The 20,674-nt window shown below is 38.4% G+C and overlaps 1 protein-coding gene across 1 annotated transcript in view; it reads right to left on the bottom strand.

Annotated features, from left to right (window-relative positions):
• PCDH15 (protocadherin related 15) overlaps positions 1-20,674 on the bottom strand; it is a 1,196,276-nt gene that overhangs the window by 1,032,746 nt on the left and 142,856 nt on the right. The window contains exon 3 of the mRNA XM_081104785.1: positions 4,676-4,785. The gene's annotated coding sequence lies outside the window, so the exon portion shown is untranslated. The remainder of the gene's footprint in view (positions 1-4,675; positions 4,786-20,674) is intronic.

Genomic DNA, 20,674 nt, shown 5'->3' with positions numbered 1-20,674 from the left:
ATACGGAAATGCCAGATGTTTGTGTTGATGGGGAACTGTGGAGTGAATATGCTTGAATTATCATAAAAAAGCACATGCCAAAATATGTGTCATTATGTTTTAAGCATATGAAGTGATAGCACATGTAACAGAAGCGTCAAGAGTATAGAACCTTTCATAGTCTTAAAAAATAATCATCTAGATAAAATGGTTCTCTGAGGAGATAAGGTAACAAATAATAATTCATTGCCTTATTTATATTCATTGCAAGTAAGTACTTCTGGAAAGGGATTCCAGGACAGCCTTCGACTATATTACTCTATTTACCAACTATTAAATATCTGAGAATCTTTTCTGAATATTCCTGTTGGGAATTGTGGAAAGATTTAGAAGAACTCTCTGGATTTTGAAGAAAATGAGTTTCCAAATATACAAACATGAACTCGTAAAATTCCATACTACCAGTGGATAATTTTGATAAATTTATATTTATATTTCACTTTAATAAACTTATATTTTGAATTTTAATTTCAAGGAAGGTAATGAAATAGTCAAGCTGAGACTATCTCAAATAAGAAAAAAAACACTCAAAATGTGTGCTTAATAGTAATAAATGGAATCTTAAACACCCATATTCTGACTCAAATAATCTTTTTTGTAATAAAAAGAATAATATATTTTCTCCTTTTCTTCTGGTCCTTTGTTCTTTTTCCCTAGTTTTATCTAACGGAACAAGGTGCCTATCACAATATTATTGCAACCTTTAAAAGTAAAAATTTTTTGATATTATGTTAAAAGATAAATGGAATTAAGATTTAGAACAGATTAGTCTTGGGATTCCCTATTCAATATGGTAATTCAGTACACCAATTGATCAAAGTTATTTGTAAAGGATACTTGTTCACAGACAAAATAAACAATTATCTTTAAATTTCCTTTATGTAGGAAAGTTTAACATGTGGTATTATGATAAAGCTCAAGTTTGTGAAAGAATTCCATGATAGAAAAAATTCTGCACATTTAAGTAAAATAATGTTTAGTCAAACAATCTCATGTGTGTAAAATATAGACACTTGATTGAGGTTCTGTTATAAACTTGAGAGTTTATAAGCATTTGCTTTTTATAGTATTGTATTTTCTTAAACCCAAATAACCTCAGATTATTTAAAGTATGTATTTTAAATTTAAATATTTAAAGATTCATATTTGATAAAAATGATTTATTGAATTTAAGTGTGTCCTTGACAAGACAGGGATGCCCCCTCTCACCACTCCTGTTCAACATAGTATTGGAAGTGTTAGCCATTGCAATTTGGCAAGAAGAAGAAATAAAAGGCATCCAAATTGGAAAAGAGGAAGTAAAACTGTCCTTATTTGCAGACGACATGATATTATACATACAAAACCCTAGAGACTCCATCAAAAAGCTACTAGACTTAATACATGAATTTGGCAATGTAGCAGGATACAAAATTAACCCCAAGAAATCTGAGGCATTTCTATACACCAATAGTGAACTTTCAGAAAGAGAGATTATAAAAACAATCCCGTTTACCATCGCACCAAAAAAACTAAGCTACCTAGGAATAATCTTAACTAAAGAGGTACCTCTACTCAGAAAACTACAGGACGTTGAAAAAAGATATAGAGGAAGACATAAACAGATGGAAGAACATACCGTTACTTCCCTTTATGTCAATAATCTTAAGCCTTTAAAATCCTGCAGATTAATTATTTTACTGAAAGCCCTTAACAAATTTCATCTGATTTTATGTTGAAGAATTAATGTGTTGATATTGGAATTAAAGTATCTATCTTTGTGCAATCAAAATGATATATTTATCCTCTTAACAGAACAAGAGGGGTAAATGAAAAATAAAACTTCCCTATCTTGTTGCCAAAGAACTAGATTCTATACCTTAGAGGAAAACAGTTATTTCAATCTCCCTGCTAACTCAATCTAAAAACACATAGAAAGCAACTAGCGTGCTCTATTTCAGTGTCTTGAACAGAGATTAACTAGAGTTGAGATGGCCACTTAGTCACAAATGCAGCCTATTTCTAATTATTGCTGAAATCAGTTCACAGAAAGATGATTTTTAAAAATTATCATAATATCCATATATATGAGAAAGGTATTTTGGCTTGTGAAGAATGAATATAGCTTCTATTCTGGTAAGATTTTAAAAAGATGAAAATCAGCATCATCCTTACAGGAAATAAGTCCTAATCTTCTCTGTTCTATTTGAAGAACAGTCACAAATCATTTTAAAGCCATGGCTCCCAGTGGTGAATTCTCAGTCTATCTTAGGCTTTTCACTTTATAAAATTTGAAAAATCAATGAGAGCATTTTAATCAGAATAAAAATGTGAGCACCTGAAATTTGGGAAAGAGCAAATGACTCCACAACACATTGATACTTTCCATTTGGTAGCAGTTGGCATGGAGGCATTTTTTTTTTAATTGCAGAGAATGAGACAGGATTTTAGGGGTTATTTATAGACAGTACATAAACAACTCCATATACACTCAACCATTTAATCTTAGAGCAATAATAATTTAGTAAACTGCTAAAAACGCTACTAGAAATGAGTGTCCACATCACATACTGAGAATGGTTCAATAGCAAGAAGGAAAGAATTTATAATAGATGCAGGCAAACACTTGTTAGCTATGGCCTAGGCAAGCTATTTTACTCATCTTAACTGCAATCTTGCCATCTGAAAATTGGGGAAAAAAACACCTACTCTATAGGGTGCTTCTGAAGACTTTATGAAGTCAAAGATTATTAGGGTCAAGCCTGAAGAGATTGCTGATATGGTAGGAGAAACCATGTGTTGGAAGACTGAACACCCAGATTCCAATCCTAGCTCAGTTACATACTAGCTATGTGACTTATACATATGATATAAATTCTCTGAACCTCATCATTTGTATTTGAAATATTTTTTTAAATGCAGATCCTTATATGTGTTCTACCTTTATATGTGTTCTCCTGCCTCATAGCTCTATTTTCAACTTTTGATAAAAAATAAATTTATAAATTAAAAAAAGACTGTTTTAGTGATAATATTATTTATGGCTGAAAAGCAGTCTTTAAAGATTCTGTGGATCTATGAGCAACTACATGTATTCCCTGTTGAGCCCCCTCCTGTAGATAATCACATCATCCTAGCAATTCCCAGGATAAAAATTCTTATGTCACTAGATTAAAATTTCAGTTATAACACTAATGCTTAGCAATCTAACTTAAAACAAATTACTCTGTGCCTATTGCCAAAAAGGTACTAAAGGGAATTATAATAGCAACCTATAGAATTGTGAGGAAGAGATGAAGAGTAATAAAACACCTTCATATAGAGAATAGGACATGCACAGAATTATACTCAGTACAATATAGTAGAGAATACATGAATATATGTTTAAGTATCAGCTGTATTGCATGATACATATATTTATAGAATATACCAATATATTATAAGTAATTTTATCCAAAGCAATATACTCTTGTTAGATGGCATTTGACATTACAGATGGTATAAATCTTTTGATAATTCTTTCATTGAGGATCAAGATCTATGTACTCTCTCCTTGAATCTCCTGGAATTCTGAGCCACCATGTAAGAAATCCAATTTTCCTGAGATTGTGAGGCTGTGAAAGAGATCAATAAGCCACATGACAGAGTCATGTGGAGAGAGAGAGAGAGAAATGACTAATCCCCCCTTAGTCCAGCTATTTCAGTCTAAGTGTAAGAAGGTGAAGAAAACTTCCGATGACTCCAACCTCAGCTGCCATCTACCTGTAACTCAATGAGAACCTCCTAGTCCAGCTCATCAATCTCAAAATTTATAAAAGACAGCATGTTGTTTTAAGCCATTACATTCTGTGGAAGTATATTATGTAGAAGTAGATAACCAGAAAGACTAAATTTTGACATTACTGTCAAGGTTAATAATTTCACGCTGCTTGGAACAGATTTCTTTCTCTCCCTTCCTCTGTCCCTCTCCCTCCCTCACCACACACACACACACACACCCCTATAAACTCAGCTAGATCTACACACATATATGTATACACACATAGAAATAATAGCACTATTTTCAGATTGCCCAATAAAATATGGATCTAAAGTAAAAAGTGGATTGCAAAATAAAGGATAGAAATATACTAAAAATGACAGCAAATACAAATATTTAAACTTGACTCTGAAATTCCAGCAATCATGAATCAAAAAGGAAAATAGTATATATGTCTCATTATTGAAATGAGAAAAAAATAACTACTCAAGATATTTATTATAATTATGGAAACAAAGGGAAATTCTGTTTCTAAGGTGCATTTTATGCAGCTAACTAGATAATGTAAAAAAAAGAGTTTCTGACAGTAATAATTACTCACAATTAGCTTTTACATCAAATCCATAAAAAATAATATCAAGTGTTAATTCAGTAATAAAAATTAAAATAGAAAACTTTGGATATTTTTTCAAGCCATTTAAAAGAGGGCAATTTCCTTAACATTAAATAGAAAATTGGCAACTGATATGAACAGGCAGTTTATAAAAAAAATGAAATGGCTGTGAAATATATGAAAATATTTTCAGTCTGCCTACTACTAAGAAATGCAGAATAAAATAAAAAATTATACAGCATTTTCAAATCTCTGGCAAAAATAAAATAGATGTAATGACTTACCACATGGTGGAAGAAGCAGAGGTACAGTACCTTTCATATCATTGTTGACATGAGTTCCCCCATAGCTCATTGACAGCAATTCTGCAATAACTCCATCTCTAGGGCTCCATCTACATAAACATGTGCACACATTTATAAATATATCTATAAAGATGGTCATTAAATAATAGCTTTTAATAAAAATTTAGCCTACGGTAAAATATATAGTTAATTAATAATGATTGATAAGCCCTAGCTGGTTTGGCTCAGTGGATAGAGCATTGGCCTGCAGACTGAAGGGTCTCTGGTTTGATTCCGGTCAAGGCATATGCTGGGGTTGTGGGCTCTCTCACTAGTAGGGGGCATGCAGGAGGCAGCTGATCAATGATTCTCTCTCATCATTGATTTTCTATCTTTCCCTCTCCCTGTCTCTCTGAAATCAATAAAATATATTAAAAAAATAAAAAATAATGATTGGTAAAATAAATAATGGCTTATCCAAACATTGAAATTCTATGCAGCATTTAATAAGATACAAGTATATGTTTAATAAGATATAAGCAACCCTAGCCAGTTTGGCTCGGGGGATAGAGCGTTGGCCTGTGGACTGAAAGGTTCCAGCTTCGATTCCGGTCAAGGGCATGTACCTTGATTGCGGGCACATACCCAGTAGGAGGTGTGCAGGAGGCAGCTGATCGATGTTTCTCTCTCATTGATGTTTCTAACTCTCTATCTCTCTCCCTTCCTCTCTGTAAAAAATCAATAAAATATATATTTTTAAAAAGATATAAGCATACATTTAATATATATTTAAGATACAAGTATATATTTAATCTATCAGAACTTTGACATGTTATTTACATTCTCATATGTATAAAGAGGAGCATGTGTCTGTGTGTGCATATGCAAGTGCATCAAGTATTTTTGGAAACATTCATAAGCATTCATAACAGTAATATATCTTGAAAATATAATAGGAAAATAATAATGGGATACTGATTCATTTTTATGTAACTATTTTCTTACTATTTTTAAAACATGACTGTATTTTCTCACTAAAATTATTGAAATGGTAAAAGATAAATGATTTTCCAATGCTTCTAAATGACCTGCAAAAAAAAACAACACAAAAAACTAATGTGACCCAAGAGTGTAGTATTTGTCATTGAAGGTTACGTGGTTCACAACAGTGGATTTATCTTACATTCCAGAGAAACCTAGAACTCCCATTACCTGGCACCACTGTGAAGGCTGATAAAAGGCAATGTGGTCAAAATTATGCTGGAAATCCCTCACCAGCTAAGTCAACCAGTCCACTTTTACCTATTTTATACATTGATGCTACAGAAAGTGCTCTGCTTAAATGGAACGTTTCAGACATATGGGAATCTTATCTAATAAAGCAGGAATATGCAAATTGACTGTCACAGCATAATGGCCAAGATGGCTACGCCCACAGCCGAGGCCAAATTCCCGTAACAAGCCATAATGAGCAATCAGCAGGGAACTGAGGTTGTGCCCCCTTCCTGGTGGGGCTTGACAGGGAACCTCAAGGCATGCCCCCTGCCCTGGCTCAGGCCAGGGGACCTTAGGTTACACACCTTGCCCCAGGCCTAGGGAGCTGAGGCTGCACCCGCCGCCTGGCGGGGCTTGACGGGGGACCTCTGGCCTCACACCCTGGCCCCGGCCAGGGGACCTCAAGGCGCACCCCCTGGCCCAGGCCAGGAAATCTGAGGCCACACCCCCCATCTGGCAGGGCTTTACAGTGGTGGGGCCGGCCGGGTCTGGGTCTAGCCCAGTGGGGGTGGGGCCAGCCAAGTCTGGGTCTCATGTGATTTTGAGGCGCGTATGGGTTGACCTGGACTTGACTTTGGTTCATGTGGGCAACCCCAGACTCTGACAGGAGGAAGATTTTCATATACAATTTACTAATTTTCTTTCATCTCTGACACTTCTATTATAGAGAAAGGGCAAATAGCAATATTAAAATATTTCCTCTAATTAATTCCCTTTTAATGTGCACAAATTTCGTGCACCAGGTCACTAGTGCATTAATAACATCCCCCAAGCTGTCAACTGGGATACATGAGACAGGTAATTAGATTTTTTAATTTATCTTTATCTTTATTGTTGAAAGTATCACAGATGTGCCCCCCTTCCCTCCCATTGACCCCTTCCCCCCACTCCTGCCCCCTCCCCAAGCCTTCACAGAACTATTGTCTGTCCATGGATTATGCATATATGAATAAGTTCTTTCATTAATCTATCCACATCATTGCATAATATTAAAAGACTTTTTATGATGTAAGGCAGTTGTATATATTTATAGTTAAGCCTCCTACACCTCTCTTTAATATATTTTTACTACGGGCAATATCTAGAAAAGGCATTAGCAATTTATGAGCCCAATTTCCTAACAAACAAAATTCCCAGAAGTTTTCTTTTGGATTATGTAAGGTTTCTTGGGTTTTATGTAACAGTCTGGAGTAATTTCACATAAACCTTAATAACTTTGTCACATTTATTGAGGAGCCAATTATTAAAATCTATACTTTATAGAACACAACTTGATATTTTCTTTAGTAAGCATAGGTTTCAGATTTCCAGTGTGGGCTTAGTTTCTAATGTCTATGCTTGGATCATTAAATTCCTTTTCTAGCTGCATCTAAATATGTCTTCTACCTCATTTCACTTCTGGCTACTATTTAACATGCATTTGGCTCCCAATATTCTATTGAAGAATGGACAGTTCTTTTGCTTGTATGTGTCAGAGACAACGTCCACTTCCACTTCAATATCAGAAAAAAGATGTTACTGACACTGTGACTTCCTGCCTTGTGTGAGTTGAGCAGGAGCATTATCTCTGATGCTTTGATAGATACACATTCTCATATGCCTATAAATTATGGCTCCTTTCCTATATATTTAACCTCTTTTTACCCAAATTTGTCTACTGGATTCTCCATGGGATTCCACCCAGGTCTCTAATAATTCCTAGAAACTGACCCTTTTTATTTTTCCATTTGATTTTCATTTCTGGTCTTAATTTTCAGCAACATTACCCTCTCTGACCCATTTCCATTTGCTATCCCTCAATGACTATTCTTGGACTTTCCTATCTCTCGGATAACTGATGGGTCTACTTGTTCTATGCTCCATTTAGATCCTTTTGTCTACCTGGAGGGAGGTGTTTAATGGGATTTTAAAATAAAAATTAAAGTGGTTTTGAGATTCTGTTTACAAGAAGAAATGGTTTAAATCCTGAAATCTATTCAATAGGTACAATCACAGAGACTCCTTATTGGAAACTGATTAGACATTAATGGGGAACTTAACATTGTTTACCAAAGACTTATATCCTTATAAATCACACTTGTACTAAAAATTTGAATTTTAAAAAATGAGAGTACATTTTTTCCGCCATAAATTATAGTACACCAGGATTTTACAGTAATATAACCTCTTCAGAGTCTAAACTTAATATATTGGGTAGATCATGGCAAGTAGTTTTTCTGTGGAGGTATTAAACTTCATTGTCTCCCCCATCAATGGGAACATAGCCACTGGAAATTTACAAGTTATCATGTTTTGAGAGAAAAACAGAGATAATAAGTTACCGAATCAGTTAAATCCCTGAATACTAATTCTTGGAGATCCCTCAATGTACTATAAAAAAAGGGAATGGAAAATAATAATTGCGCTTCTTATAATTTTACTAATATAATGGCACATGTGCATCCAAACAATATAATAAAGAATATTATGAAGGAGAAGTAAACTACCAAAGAAGAATCAATTTTTTTCCAGAGTCAAAGCTGACATTTTAGTTTCCCTGAGGGAGAGGTTAGAGAAAGTGAACAGAGGGAGAAGATACCAAGACATGTCAGCAGGCTGTCAGAGAAGAGAGAAGGAAGGTGAAGAGCTGTCAATTGAAATGGAAAAAGAGAGGGGATGTATAAAATTTCCAAACAAACCAACTTTACTCCTACAACATTAGACAAGCCAGTAAACTTACTATTTTTTTTTTCATTTCAAAACATAACTAGCCCAGCAGGTGTGGCTCAGTGGTTGGGCATCGACCCATGAACTGGAAGGTCATGGTTTGAATCCCAGTCAGTGCACATGTCTGGGTTGCGGGCTGAATTTACCTAGTAGGGGGCAAGCAGATGGCAGCTGATCAATGATTCTCCCTCATCATTGATGTTTTATCTCTCCCTCTTCTTTCCTTTCTCTGAAATCAATAAAAACATTTTTTAAAGTGTCTGTAAAAAAAAAAAAGATAACTAATCCTCAGAATACAATATTTTTGCTTAATTCTAAACCATCCCTATTATTGTCAATTTTACAATCTAAGTTTTGCAATTGCTAATTTGCAACAATGTCACTCCTGTGAGCATAAAAATCAAAAATCCAACCCAAATGGAATGATAAAGAAGACATTATGAATGAAGTTAAAAATAGAATGTGTGATATCCTTACAGAAAAGTCTTCAAAATCCACACGTATCCCTTATTAAACCAGATTTCCCCCAATGTCTCTGCAATCCTAGAGTGACAATTCTGGCACTGTGAATATTTGCCTTATTTTTATCTTCCTGAGAGAAACATATTATCAATACACCTACAAAAGCCTCTTGAACATTAAACGCTAATAGTCAGCCACTCCCATTCATATGATCAAGGCAACATTTTAAATTGTTCTAAAGTCCTTTGAAACCTCAGAGAAACTTTACCAAAAAAAATACTGCTTTGTAAAAAACTGTAAAGAAAACGTTCAGAAGAAAAAACAAAACTTGATAATATATCAAAAACTGTTGAATAAATTAAAAATCTTGATTTAGTAATCAAATTTAAAATATTAAATTATTTAATAAAATTTTAATTTTAGAATACTTTTATATTCACAGAAAAATTAGAGACAGCTTACAGGGAACTCCACATAGCCCATATCCAGTTTCCCTTATCATTAGCATCTCACATTACAATGGTACATTTGCCACAACTATTGAAACAGTATTGACACACTATCTTAAACAAGTTCATACTCTGTTCAGATTTTTTTAGTTTATATCTAGTGTCCTCTTACTCTTTTATTGTTTCACCATGCCACCCAGGGCACCACATTATATTTTGTTATCTCCTTAGGCTCCTTTTAGATATTACAGTTGCTCAAACTTTGCTTTTTATTCAGTTTTGTGGTATATTGGTCAGATAATTTGTAGATTGTTCCTCCATTGGGATTTTAAAAATGCCTTTCCCATGGTTCAATTGGGATTATTGGTTTGGGGGAGGAAGACCACAGAGGTAAAGTTCCAGTTTTATCATTTATTAAGGGTCTACACTATTGAGAAGACATCATTATGGATGTTTACCTTGATCATTTGACTGAGGTAGTGTCTTTGAGGTTTACCAAATGTAAATTCACTGCCCCTATTCCCATGCAATACTCTTTGGAAGAAAGTCACTATGTACAGCCCACACTTAAGGAATGAGAAGTTATGTTCCTCTTCTTGAAGATGGAGTAGCTAAAACATCTATTTGTAATTCTTGTACGTTGAGAGGTTTGTCTTTTCTCCCCCATGTATTTATTTATCCAGTCACTTACTCATGTCAGTACAGTCTCAAGGATACTTATTTTATACTTTGGCTTGTAATACTACTTACTTATGTTGCTCAAATTATTCCAACTTTGGCCATCAAGAGCTCTTGCATGTTGTTCCTGAGTTCTCTGACATAGCCTATGAGTGAGGAGTTTGTCTAATTTGAACACTTCCTCATCGTATGTATTTACTGGCTGAGCCCTAGAACCAGCTGTAGCTGGACATTTGTAAACAAGGATCTGAAGTCCTGCTAAGAAGAAGTGGATGTTCCATCAGGAGCACCGCATGACTTGCAAGCAAGTCACACTGGGTCAAGACTGCACACAATCTTGAGTTCCCGGAACATTTACCTCCCTGAGAAAGGATAAGATTAAATAGTCATGGGTGTAAAGCAGAAAGGGAGGGCACAGCTGCAAGTTGTCTTCAATATGCTATTGTTATAATATAGAACAAAACAAGATTTAGTTGATTAACTGCTGACACACTAACCTCATGCCAAACCCCAATAAAAGCAATGGTTGAGAGTACAGAGTTTGCTACGTGCCTGAGTGAGCTGTAGCCCTCTGCCTGGCATCAATCGCCTGTGTGCTCATCTAACCTCTGCGTCTTCGGTTCATTAAACACCCTTAAACATCCCTCAACACCAGTCATTTATCCAAGGAATTCTAGTTGCTTTAATGGTCTTAAAAACCAAGTTCCGGATACCATAAGTGCTCCATTGCTACTTGACTCTTGCTGCTTCCAGGCCCTCTCAGATCACTGAGCAAAATACATGTGTGCACTAACTAATGTATATACACGTAACTGTATTTCAATAAGTATCCAACTGGATCTATTTTAAGCTAAATCTGAGTTTAAACATAGACCATTCTAGTCTTCTCATCTTGCTTATCTATAACATCCCACTCCAGTACTGAGAAACCTGGCTTCCAAAAATCACTATCTGGGTTTTTTGGGGGGTTTTGTTTATTTGTTTTTACTATTATTACCTTTATTGACTCCATGTATATCTTAATATCTAAAATCAATAAACTTATTATATGGTGTGAACATCTTCTAATTTTGCTTTATTTTATTGTTCCTCTATTTTCTCTTTAGGATTTTAAAATTACTTATTTATAAGATATCCTGTAACTTACTCTCAAAGTCTATTTTCTCAGTAGGAATAGATACAGACACACAGAACCACAATCTCAATCACATACACAAGCACAAGGAGAACTTCATAAGATCTCAAAGATCATGCAACCCATCCTTTCTTTAAAATGTGTTGTAATGGAGGCCTAGAAAGATGTCATCTCTCTTAAAATTACTGAACGTTTTAGGTTTTAGAAAGACTCAGCTAAACCCTCATATTACAAATGAAGAAATGTACACTCATAGTGTTTAATAATTTTGTAGCTGGTCAATGACAGAAAAGGAAGACCACCTAAAATAAAGGAAAACTGCTTTCCTATTAATAATTATATCCACACAGAGAAACATTCATTTTGGTTCTGGCAATATATCATATAGCGGGTATCCTTAGAACCAAAATGTCCCAGTATTGGGGGTTTTAAGATCAGCCAACATAGTATTTTATACTTTGAACCAATTATTTTCAAAATGAGACTGATATATCTTTAAATATATAAAAGCCTAAGCAACTGTCCAACCAGCCGACCGGCCAGTAGCTATGATGTGCAATGACCACCAGGGGACAGATGCCCAAAACACAGGCATGAAAACATGGAACAGACTGATAAATCTCAGAGGGAATGGGGGTGGGGGGAGTGCAGGAAGAGATTAACCAAAGACCTTATATGCATACTAAAGGCCTGGTGCATGAATCCTTGCCTGCAGGGACCGGGCCAAAACTGGCTCTCCGACATCCCCTGAGGGGTCTCGGATTGTGAGAGGGTGCAGGCCAGGCTGAGGGACCCCACCAGTGTATGAATCCAGGCACCTGGCCTCTAGTGTATATGTAAATTACTCAACAATTACTATGAGAGAACTAGGCTCATTTGCAAAAATGATAATGTATATAAATGATCAAAGATCAGTTTCTGACATACCTGCTTGGTTATCATTCATTATTATTCTTAAGCTTGAGAAAAACTGAAAATGCACTCAAAATAAAATTTAGTAAACAAAATGATCAACCTTTATGTGTCCCAAATTGAGAATTGTCATCATTTACATCATTTTAGTTAATAATTCTGCAATTGTTACATTTTGGTTTAACTGAACATGTTAAAAAATAATTTTATCTCTTAACATGGTAATATTCTCTCATTTCAAACATAATTGTTATGATTGTAACTAGTTAGCTAATCCTATTTATCTAATAATAGGGTAATATGCAAATTGGTCAGGACACCGTCACAGTAATGACCAATCAGCAGGTTGCGCATGCAGCAGGTGCAGGTGGGCAGAGACTTTCCCAGGGCTGCCCCAGGGCTCAGGCAAGTAGCCAATGGCTACTGCCACTGCAAGGGCCCGAGGCTCAGGCAAGCTGCAGTGGCTGTGAAGGCCGAGGCTCAGGCAGCCTTGAGGCTGGCAGTGGCAGCAGCAGAGGCATGATGGGGGCATCACCTTACCCTGATCATCGGGTCACCTCCAGTAGAGGGAGGCCAGGGGCAGCAGCAGCAAGGGGGCGGTGCCTTGCTGTGATCAGCTCGTCGCCTCCTCCAGAGGGAGGCCAGACTGCAGCTTATGCCCACTCCCTGTGTGGGCCTAAGCCATCAGTAGGACATACCCTGAGGTCTCCCAGACTGTGAGAAGGGGCAGGCCAAGCTGAGGGACCCCCACCCCCAGTGCATGAATTTCGTGCACCGGACCCCTAGTCTATATAATAAAAGCACAGTAACCGAATGGCAGAACAACCAGAACAACCGGTTGACCAGTCACTATAACGAACACCGACCACCAAGGGGCAGACACTCAACACAGGAGCTTCCACCTGGCGGTCAGTGCACTCCCACAGGGGGAGTGCTGCTCGGCTGACTGGGATGAGCGGCTGCTCCCACAGCAGGAGCAGCCGCTCAGAGGGTGGGTCCACAGCCACTCAGCTATCCTGGATGAGTGACGTTCCCACAGCAGGCTGATTGCCACAGGCCATGCCGCCACCATTGCACGAATCCTGTGCACCAGGCCTCTAGTATTAATAATACTAAAGGAGCAAAGGGAAGGCCAGACATTATAAGCACACCGGCTAAGCAGTTTTACCAGGAAATTCACAATTAATTACTTAGTCAATGGATGCTGTGCTTCTGTGAAACAGTTAGGTGTAAGCGCAATCTATTCCTTTATTATCAGTTATTGTGCTGTGTTTGTGTTTTAAGGAAGTAAATAAAAAGAATAATTTTATTTATTTATTCCTTTTATTTGTGTCTGTGTTTCATTTTTTGACTGACTGTTCCCTCTACTGCCTTTCAAATTTGAACAGGCCTAGTGATTGAAGTGAGGCTGGATGGTAATGAGTAAAAGGATAGATGGGAACTGATTTTGTTTTCATTTCTAAAGCTCCCAATGGTAAAATGAACATTTTTCAATTTGCTGATATATAATGTAGAAAGTTTATATTCTAGAATAAATATGTTATGAAATAGTCTAATTCACAACCTAACCCTAATTATCTCCTTTTTTTGACATTGGATGTCAAGAATGTCATCAGTTTTAAACCTATTCTGTTAGAATGTATATAAATGTGTATATATATATACATATATATATATATATATATATATATGCACACACATATTCTTTAAAGGTTTTATTTTTGTGTTGTAATACTTGAAAAAATGAATGACTGGAGCTCAGCATGGAAACTCTTTAGTCTGCTGGATGAACCCAAGAGAAAAATAAAATAAATAGAAGCAAGAAAGATTTAAAGTATTCAATTTTAACACTTCTCTAGAGAAGGGCCCCTGCCAATACTGGGTTAGGTCAACAAACAGTGCTTTGGTGCTTTCTGAACAGTTACATATGATAAATGCACATCGAAACTGTTCAGTTCTATGTGGATGAGGCATTTGTTACATCAGGTTGTTAAGCACAAGGTTTTTCTTGAAAATTCTCTTCTCTTTTCTCCTCTGCCCTTCTCTCTCAACCTGTTTTTAAACAATCTATATATATAAAAGGCCAAATGACCTGTCGCTATGACGCCCACTGCGGCCAGCGAACTGGCCTAATCAGGGGGTGAGGCCGGCCAATCAACCTCCTGTGTCCCCTCTCCCTAGCTGGCCCCGCCCCCAATTGGCCTCTCCCAGCACGATTAGCCTGCATCCCCCTGCCCCTGGGGCCAGCCCTGCCCCCGATCGCCCATCCCAATAGGGGGCGGAGCCAGACAGCCAACCTCCTGCAGCCCCTCCCCCCTGGCTGGCCCCACCCTTGATGAGCCCCCACCACCCCAATCAGCCCACAGCTTCTCCCCCCAGCCAGGCCCAACCCCCCTATAGGCTCCCACCACCCTGATTCACCCACAGCCCCTTTACCCAGCCAGCTCCACCCCCAAATAACCCCCACCACTCTGATCAGCCTGCAGCCCCTCCTCCTAGCCAGCTCCAACCCCGATCACCCACACACAAACCAATCAGGGGTGGTGCTGGCTGGCCAACCTCCCCTGGCCTCTCCCCCAGCTCCTGACCACCTGCTAGCCCACCACCCCTCCTCACGACTAGCCTCACCCCCAATTACCTCCCCACCCCAATCAGGGGCAGGGCCACCAGCCAATCACCCACGGCCCCTCCCCACAACCTGATCTGGCCTCAATCGGGGCAGGAAGGCTGACCAGCCTCCCACCATCTCCTCCTCCTGACAGGCTCTGCCCCAATCTGCCCGAATTGCCGTAATGTGCCCCAATTGGTGCTGGGCTGGCCGGACCCCACCCATGTAAGAATTCATGTATTGGGCCTCTAATAAAATATGCTTCTAAGCAAAGAAATTACTAATTTCTTAAGTCAAATATACAGACATTCTATTTTCCAGTTTTATTTCCCTTCATTATACCATTCATCATTAGGCATATCAGATGTTTGGCTCATTTATTCACTATCTGTTCACCACACTGAAATGTACCAACAAAGAGTGGGTGTGTTTTTCTTAACATATACGCCTCCTTAATTTTCTTATATTTTATTAATTTATCTTTCTTGTTGAAAGTACAAAGGGGCCATCTGTAACATCTCATATGGCAGTTACATAGTAGGTACTCAATAAAAGAATGAATAAATTAATCAGTAATAAACAATGTTACTGGATGAAAAAGGAAAAAACATTAGATTTTCTCTCTTTCTCCTCTCTCTCAACTATTATATCCAAAGGACTTAATGAACAAATTACCTGCATGCCACACTTATTCATCTTGTCAAAAACATCAGGTTGCTATGATAAAACAATTTTAAGTTGTAAGGTATATGAAAAACCAAAGTATTTTTTTAGGAATATTTGGTTTGCTCAAAATTACTAAGCTATCTAATAATAGAGAAACATGGTAATTAGCCGTAACTTTGCTACCCTTACCATTGGCTAATCAGCGAGATATGCAAATTAATCACCAGCCAAGATGGCAGTTAACCGCCAACAAAGATGGCGGCTAATTTGCATACTGCAGGGAGGGTGGGGCAGCGCCATCCCACCTGCCCCGCTGCCATCTGGGCCTGCTATTTGCGACCCGGGTGACAGGTGGCCCGTATGGGAACAGACCCAGGGCTGGCAGCAGGACCCCAGCGATTAGCCACCGGCCATGCCCACAAATGGCCCTCCCAATGGGATCCCCAGCTGAAGGCACTGATCCACCACCAACCCACAAACATCCATCCCAAGCGGATCCGAGGCTGACAGGTGCTAATGCACCAATCTGCCACTGGCCACGCCCACAAACGGCCCTCCAGGAGGGATCCCCGGCTGACAGGTGCTAATGCACTGATCTGGCACTGGCCACACCCACAAACGGCCCTCCAGGGGGATCCCCGGCTGACAGGTGCTAATGCACTGATCTGCCACCGGCCACGCCCACAAACGGCCCTCCCATGGCAATCCGGGCTGGTGGGTGCTAACGCACTGATCTGCCACCAGCCACACCCACAAACGTCCATCCCGAGGGGATCTGAGGCTGGCGGGTGCTAATGCATGGATCTGCCACTGGCCATGCCCACAAATGGCCCTCTGCTGGGATCCCAGGCTGGCAGGTGCTAATGCACTGATTTGCCAAAACGCACACCCAGGCAGCCTGGATCTGCCACTGGCCATGCCCACAAATGGCCCTCTGCTGGGATCCCAGGCTGGCAGGTGCTAATGCACTGATTTGCCAAAACGCACACCCAGGCAGCCTTTGTCCTGCACAAACTATGCAGCTGGGAGAGGGGAGTGGGGCCGCTGGGAGCAGGGCGGGAACTTCCGGAGGTTTGCCTCAGGCAGCTCAGAGCAGAGTGCGAACTACCCCAGCTGGTAGCTGCTTGCTCATTCACTTACTTGCTCATTCATTCACTCATTCACTCACTTATTATTCACTCACTCAGCAAACCCTCTCAGGTCCATGGCACCAGGCCAAGCACTGAAGTTGAAGCAGGATAAGACAGAGCTATGTCCTCAAGATGTTAGTAATTCAGTAGGGCAAAGCAGGCACATGAACGAGGCAGTTGTATGCACAGATGCAGTGTACTGGGTTCTGTGAGGGCTGTAATTAATGCGGACTTTGTTCTCTTGATAAAATGGGGCCTCGAGAGCCAGGCTGCCCAAGCCTGTAGGCCTGTGCCTAGGCCAGGTGTGGCCAGGGTCCCAGAACATGACAGAGGGTGCAAGTCGGGCTGAGGGGTCTGGACCCACTCCCTACCCTCACCCCCGAGTGCACACATTTTTGTGCACCAGGCTACTAGTTATACATATAACTAAAAAAGGGTAAAACCAATTACTATATATATTTTATTAATGGATTTTTATCTTTACCACTGTTAAATCCTTGGAAGTTTAACAGCAAACACACACATAAATAAATAAAATGGATTTGAAATTCTCTCAAATCTAATCCAAATACTATTTTTTTTTAGGATTAGAAAAATAGTCCTCCACTGATAATACTAAAAATTGGCACTATAGAAAATATAAACAATTCAGCATAGAACTTTTAAAGTGAAGTATTTTTCTTTTATAATTAACAGACAATACATCTATTTTTTAATACATTAAAATTATGTAACTAATAAATGTTAAATACTCTGGGCATGATGAATTTCACTTCAAAACCTGGACAGTATAAGAATCAGAGAGACGGGAGCTTTTGAACCCACTGACTATAATAAATCTTGAGCTACTCATTTCACACTGCATACTTGATTTAGCGGGATAAAGAAAATGGATTGAGGGCACCTGAAGAAGATCTGATATAGGACAGGAGGCCTCTTGTGCTATTCAGGGACAAAAGCAAAATCACAGAACTGGTTCTCCAATCAAATTGGCCAGAGGAAAGATTCCAAGTAAAATCCTTCAGTTCAAGCACATTTTTCTTAGGAGAAAAATCCATTGTTTGGTTTTGTGTGATACATACAGAGTGGAGCAAAAGTAGGCTTACAGTTTTGATTATGAGAAGCAGTTTCTTCTTTTAGTATGATTTATTAATTATTTGCATTATTTTCCACAGAAATCACTTTAAACCTACTTTTGCCCCACCCTGTAAATAAATTTCTATAAATTTATGAAAATAGCCTGTACCCGTGGTCAGCAAACTGCGGCTCTGGAGCCATATGCGGCTTTTTGGCCCCTTGAGTGTGGCTCTTCCTAAGCCTTAGGAGTACCCTAATTAAGTTAATAACAATATACCTACCTATATAGTTTAAGTTTAAAAAATTTGGCTCTCAAAAGAAATTTCAATCGTTGTACTGTTGATATTTGGCTCCGTTGACTAATGAGTTTGCGGACCACTGGCTATACTAACACATTCACAATCGAACCTCAGTAATTATTATTTAGGCACTTGAGTTTCCAGTCCTAGCACTTATCTGAGATCTGCAAAACTAGTAGTAGGAGTTTGCAAGATGATTATCACACACTGCTTGAGTACAGCTTGTCAACGATCTGTGTGTGGCAGTCTTAAAAACTTCAACAAATATTCCTGATTTTCTACCTAAACACGTACTTCACGCCGCTTCCAGATACATAGGATTGCACCCCTGGTTCTCTTGTGATTGGGTGGAGATGATGTGATTAGTTCTGGCTCAGCTGAGACTTCCAGGCTAAGGCTTTTTTTTTTTTTCCTGTAACATAACTTAGACTTTCCCAAGTATAAAAATTTCCAGAATCAATACTCGGATGCTCTCACGATCATTCTTAGACGTGTGCAGAGCAGCTAACAATTTGTATCTCCTGGTGTGCACATTCCCAGCTGAGGTCAAACAAAGGGTTTTGTAGTCTTCTCTACACAGTCTATTTAGTATCATGCTTTGTTTTGGTTTGTTTGCAATTTGATGCTTTTTGTGGCAAATTTGCACTAGAATCTTTCTAAGCTTCCATATTTAGAGTTTTACAATTTTCCCTCCTCCCAGTATCCCCCAGACAAAGCCTAGACAAACTAATTCAGTAGGAACACTACCAAATGCACTGAGACTGCCTACTTCTTCACTCAAAATCCAGCTATTGAGAAATTGGTGTACATGGGGGATGAGGTGGAAGAAATATAATTTTGACTCCTCCTTTAACAAAACCATATTCCACTGAAGCTCTGACAAATCAAGCCCATTTTATACAGCTTTGTTAGAATTAAAGTTTATTACAGTTTAAGGATGTTATAGGCTGTCCTGAGAACATAACCATCATTTTAAACATTGTTTTTATGGGAAAATATATTCTTAGTTTTAAACAACTGATTCACAAATTAACTTCTGGAACACTACCAGCTCTTTTTGAAAATTTGGACGCCTATACAGAAAATGAGTAAGGCACAGAAACAAAGAGATAATACCCAGGTTTTCTATCCTCTGTGTACAAGGATAGTAGTTTAATGATGATAAGATGATCACTCTGAGCAGCCTATAAAATGTTTACTTATATATTCACTTATGCAATTAATTTTTTCTGTCAATTTCTGCTAAATAATTCACAGCCATTGGGAGGAATTTGGACCTCAAAATGATAAAGAAAAAAAGTGACAGACCATATATTGATCCTGTCCACAGCAAACCAGTGTATGTGTAATCCAAAGGTCTATGTCCTGACAATTAACTTCTCTGGATTGTTATGTAGCAGAGAAAGGTGGGGGAATCACTAATTGAACTCACTACCTCCTTGGTATACTTTTTATCTTACTGACATAAGTCCTAGTGAATATCCATCATGTTGGACAAATCTGCCTGATTTTGCTAATGTGTTCAAATGATAATCCTGATTCAGGATAAGTAAAATAAATCAAAGGTAAGGTTGATATTACTATCAGTATATTGAGCACACATTTAATATACACTATACATTTAGGCAAAACAGTTTACTGTTTACCTATTTCATCTTCCTTGGTATGACATTTCTGCCACTGTGTAAGTCTCTCAGAAAGGAGAGGAATTAGGATCTACAGTTCTCATTAAAATACATTTAGTTTTGACATAGCCAGATTTGCTCAGTGGACAGAGCATCAGCCTGTGGACTGAAGGGTCCCAGGCTCAATTCTGGTCAAGGGCACATGCCCGGGTTGTGGGCTCAATCCCCAATCAACGATTCTCTCTCATCACTGATGTTTCTCTCTCTCTCTCTCTCTCCCCCTCTCCCTTCCTCTCTAAAATCAATAAAAATATGCTTTAAAAATACATTTTGGTTTAAACCAGGCAATACTGGCTTATTTACAGAATGGAAGCAACCCTGAAAAATAATTGAGTCTATTACAGGTTGTAAGAAAAAGCCAGGACTGTACTGTCCATTGAACATGCTAATTGATTCTGACCTTGCAAAAAGATGAACCAAAAATGTTTTCTCTCATTTCAAAGGTCTCTGGCTGGGTACATAGTCCTATTAATCACTTCACACTTGGGTGATCCATGTTGTTTCATACAGGCTCTTTTTGTTAGAAAAAGATTTACTTTGTAAAAGCCCATTGCTTTTATTTAATTGATGTCTCACAAAGTCCTTTGGCATGAACACTTGGGGGAGAAAGTTCTATTTCAAGGAGATTTTTAAATCTCTAGATTATGGATAACCTCACTGAACAAGCTTCAGAGCCAATGGTAACTACTCAGTCTTTTCCCAGATTAAATACCAGATGAAGAGTGCACTGCTTTTATGCACAGCAGTCCCTTATTATCAGTTGTCTGATAACAGAATTATGAGTGGATGAAGTTCTACTCTAGAGAATTAAAGCTGGAGGATTGTCATGTCATACCAAAAGTCATGCTTGCTACAAACAGAGCAATACTTGGCTACAGACACAGGTCAAGTGTGCTGTAAAATTTTTGTTGTTGTTG

Source organism: Myotis nattereri, assembly GCF_964212035.1.
Source record: "Myotis nattereri genome assembly, chromosome: 13".
NCBI classification, from domain to species: Eukaryota; Metazoa; Chordata; class Mammalia; order Chiroptera; family Vespertilionidae; genus Myotis; species Myotis nattereri.
The sequence above is the reverse complement of the archived record's forward strand: the minus strand, read 5'-3'. Positions and strand labels throughout refer to the sequence as shown.